Below are 5,062 nucleotides of genomic sequence, written 5' to 3' on the forward strand. Positions count from 1 at the left end.
CTAAATTAACCTAACCTAACCTAACTTAACCTGACCTGACCTAATCTAACCTAACTTCGCCTTACTTGAATTACATTCAAGTATCGATCAGTCAGTGGAGCCGAGGCTTGCTGGTTTTTCCCATCCTTCACAACCCAACCGACACATATACACACACACACATTCTCTCTCTCTCTCTCTCTCTCTCTCTCTCTCTCTCTCTCTCTCTCTCTCTCTCTCTCTCTCTCTCTCTCTCTCTCTAACTCCCTTCGTGATTTCTGGCATCTAGCCAAAAAGTATCTCCAATAACTTTGCTGCTTCTTCTTTCCCTACTCTATTTCAACCAGATGGCACCACTGCTATCGCATCTATTTCTAAAGCTGAAATCTTTGCTCAAACCTTTGCTAAAAATTCTACATTGGACGATTCTGGGCTTGTTCCTCCCTCTCCTCCACCCTCTGACAACTTCATGCCACCTATTAAAATTCTTCGCAATGATGTTTTCCATGCCCTCGCTGGCCTAAACCCTCGGAAGGCTTATGGACCGGATGGGGTCCCTCCTATTGTTCTCCGAAACAATGCCTCCATGCTTGCACCTTGCCTATTCAAATTCTTTCAGCTCTGTCTGTCAACACTACCTTTCCTTCTTGCTGGAAGTTTACTTACATTCAACCTGTTCCTAAAAAGGGTGACCGTTCTAATCCCTCAAACTACCATCCTATTGCTTTAATTTCCTGCCTATCTAAAGTTTTTGAATCTATCTTCAACAGGAAGATTCTTAAACATCTATCACTCCACAACCTTCTATCTGATCGCCAGTATGGGTTCCGTCAAGGCCGCTCTACTGGTGATCTTCTGGCTTTCCTTACTGAGTCTTGGTCATCCTCTTTTAGAGATTTTGGTGAAACTTTTGCTGTTGCCTTGGACATAATTATCAAAAGCTTTTGATAGAGTCTGGCACAAAGCTTTGATTTCCAAACTACCCTCCTACGGTTTCTATCCTTCTCTCTGTTTACTTCATCTCAAGTTTCCTTTTTGACCGTTCTATTGCTGCTGTGGTAGACGGTCACTGTTCTTCTCCTAAATCAATTAACAGTGGTGTTCCTCAGGGTTCTGTCCTGTCACCCACTCTCTTCTTATTATTCATTAATGATCTTCTAAACCAAACTTCTTGTCCTATCCACTCCTACGCTGAAGATACCACCCTGCACTTTTCCACGTCTTTTCATAGACGTCCAACCCTTCAGGAGGTAAACATATCACGCAGGGAAGCCACAGAACGCCTGACTTCTGATCTTTCTAAAATTTCTCATTGGGGCAGAACAAACTTGATATTGTTCAATGCCTCAAAAAATCAATTCCTCCATCTATCAACTCGACACAACCTTCCAGACAACTATCCCCTCTTCTTCAATGACACTCAACTGTCCCCCTCTTCTACATTGAACATCCTCGGTCTGTCCTTTACTTATAATCTGAACTGGAAACTTCACATCTCATCTCTAGCTAAAACAGCTTTTATGAAGTTAGGTGTTCTGAGACGTCTCCGCCAGTTTTTCTCACCCCCCCAGCTGCTAACTCTGTACAAGGGCCTTATCCGTCCATGTATGGAGTATGCTTCACATGTCTGAGGGGGGTTCCACTCATACTGCTTTTCTAGACAGGGTGGAATCAAAAGCTTTTCGTCTCATCAACTCCTCTCCTCTAACTGACTGTCTTCAGCTTCTCTCTCACCGCCGCAATGTTGCATATCTAGCTGTCTTCTACCGCTATTTTCATGCTAACTGCTCTTCTGATCTTGCTAACTGCATGCCTCCCCTCCTTCCGTGGCCTCGCTGCACAAGACTTTCTTCTTTCTCTCACCTCTATTCTGTCCACTTCTCTAACGCAAGAGTTAACTAGTATTCTCAATCATTCATCCCTTTCTCTGGTAAACTCTGGAACTCCCTGCCTGCTTCCGTATTTCCACCTTCCTATGACTTGAATTCCTTCAAGAGGGAGGTTTCAAGACACTTATTCATCATTTTTTGACCACTGCTTTGACCCCTGTATGGGACTGGCATTTCAGTGGGCATTTTTTTTATTACATTTTTGTTGCCCTTGGCCAGTGTCCTTCCTACATAAAAAAAAAAAAAAAATAGTAGTAGTAGTAGCAGTAGTAGTAGTAGTAGTAGTAGTAGTAGTAATGCTATTTTTCATATATTTAGTAATTTTTTTTTTTCATATTATTATTTATATTTATATTTTTTGTTTTGTTTTGACATTCATACGAATGCTATAAAGGTGAAGCATAGAAATTTATTTGATTGATTAATTAATTTATATATCTATTTATTTTGATTTTTTAAATTAATTAATTTATTTATTTTTATTATTATTATTTTTTTTTTTTATGTCTCTATGATAAGCAAAGCATTATAGAATTTATGAAAGCACATATCCTCTAGAGTCTTGCCCTACAAAAGATTCTGTAAAGTAAAAAATAAAGGGAATAAGTGTCAGTGACGTTTGATGAATAGAGGAAGGCGTGGCAGAAATTACCATAAAACGTATATAAATGAAAATTTATCTTCCTCGTATTTTCCAACTTGCGTTTGCTTCTTGAAAATTTAACTGGGTGGGTCATATAGCAGACATATTGTTCTTTCCTCCATTGTAGTTTGTTTCCAGCAAGCCCCCTAAATAAAGTTTCTGTTTTTTTTTTTTTTTTTTTTTTTTTTAAAGAAATGAGGAATTACATTCTAACGCTGATCACTGAGCGGAGCGTAGACGAGCTGCTATCCTCAAGGACGTTACCTCTCTCTCTCTCTCTCTCTCTCTCTAAATAAGACTTTAAATAAAAAGAATATATATATATATATATATATATATATATATATATATATATATATATATATATATATATATATATATATATATATATATATATATATATATATATATATATATATATATATATATATATATATTAAAAGACAATGAATATCCTCTGGGGAAGGGGTGACAATCCTTATTTAACCCTTAATTTCAGTTGAATTTTGACAAGTCTACGTTAAAATGTTTCCATTTTTCTGCAGTGATAAAGAAACGTAGAGGGGTAGCTAATATATTTAATTGTTAATTGTATCTTTTTTTCTTTCTTTTTTTCATTTATTCTTTTATTAATTTTTCTTTTCATTGCTTAATTATGCATTATGCCGACACTGCAGGTTACAATTGCAGATATTGCAAGTATTTTTGACACAATACAAGTACATCCAGCTAAACTATTGCTACAGTATAGAGAGAGTATTTCGATTACATACCTTATTCTTCATCTTCTTTTCTTCTTTTTTTTTTTTAATAAATATAATAATAAATAAATAAGTAAATAGGTATTGTCAAATGAAATCGTCGAGATTACGCAGGGGTTTCGGGCAATACTTGGATGGGTGACTACACAAGCCTCATCTGTCTGAAAAAAAATAAATAAATAAAAAAAATAAGAATAAGAATAGGGAGAATGAACGAAAATTTTAAGTAATAAAGATAACAGTAAGAATTATTATAACAAGAATAAGAAAAATTACAATAAAGGAATATAAAAAAAAAGAAAGAAAGCATCCCATGTCTTTCTTCCTAATTGTCATAGAAGGGTGAATTCTTTTGTATATTTTCCAACATTTCCAATACAACGATATGAATGGGGGAAGAAAGAATAAGAATAATAGAAAGAAGGCCTCCCAACACCTAGTTCTCCGGTCTTGGCCAATTAGCTAACGGCGGGATCAGCGCAGTTAAGCAGGGGGTCCGGGAAGAACTTGGATGGGTGACCACAAAAGCCTCATCTCTCTGAGAATAGAAAAAAATAGCAATAAGAATGAGGAGAATGAACGAAAAACGAAAATAATAAAATAACAATAACAACTATAATAAAAAAAAGAAGATTAAGAATAAAAAGAACAAAAATAAGGGAAAAAAGTAATAATATATCTCTCTTGCTAATTGTCGTAGAATTATGAATGAAGGGTTAATTTTAGTGCATATTTTCCAACATTTTCAGCACAACAATGCAACAACAATACAGGAAAGAATAAGAATAAGAGAAATAAGCCCTCCCAACACCTTGTTCTCCGCTCTTGACCAATCAGCTGACGGCGGGATCAGCAAGGTTAAGCAGGGGGTCCGGGCAGAACTTGGATGGGTGACCGCACAAGCCTCATCTCTCTAAAAGTAGGATAAATAAGAATAAGATAAGGAAGAATAATAAAAAAAAATGAAAATAATAAAGATAACAATATTAATTATGACAAGAATAAGAAAAAAATAGAATAAAAAGAATGAAAAAAATAAGAATATCACAACTTTCTTGCTAATTGTCTTAGAATTTTAAATGACATGTCAGTTCTGCTGTATATTTTCCAAGATTTGTTATGAATGAGGGAAGAAAGAATAAGAATAAGAATAAGAATAAGAACAAAATGAATTAGACTAACAATAATGATCACATCTTTCATGCGGTGACTGCGTGGGCGATGAGCCTCACTGGACGTTTCTGACCAATCACAAGGCAGGGTTGGAGTCGTCGGGCCCACCCGATTCATATATAAAGGGATTTTGTGGGAAGCGCGGGCAGACTCAGCTGAGTGTTCGTTGTGAGTTGTTGTTACCACAACTATGGCACGTACCAAGCAAACGGCTCGCAAGTCCACTGGTGGCAAGGCGCCCCGCAAGCAGCTTGCTACAAAGGCAGCTCGCAAGTCTGCTCCAGCCACTGGAGGTGTCAAGAAACCCCACCGTTACAGGCCTGGAACCGTTGCTCTCCGTGAGATCCGCCGTTATCAGAAGAGCACTGAGCTGCTTATCAGGAAACTGCCTTTCCAGCGCCTGGTGCGTGAAATTGCTCAGGATTTCAAGACTGACCTCCGCTTCCAGTCCTCTGCTGTCATGGCTCTCCAGGAAGCTTCCGAGGCTTACCTCGTGGGTCTGTTTGAGGATACCAACCTGTGCGCCATCCATGCCAAGCGCGTGACTATCATGCCAAAGGACATCCAACTGGCTCGTCGCATCCGTGGCGAGCGTGCCTAAGAAGTCATCCACGAAT

Source organism: Scylla paramamosain, unplaced genomic scaffold, assembly GCF_035594125.1.
Source record: "Scylla paramamosain isolate STU-SP2022 unplaced genomic scaffold, ASM3559412v1 Contig121, whole genome shotgun sequence".
NCBI classification, from domain to species: domain Eukaryota; kingdom Metazoa; phylum Arthropoda; class Malacostraca; order Decapoda; family Portunidae; genus Scylla; species Scylla paramamosain.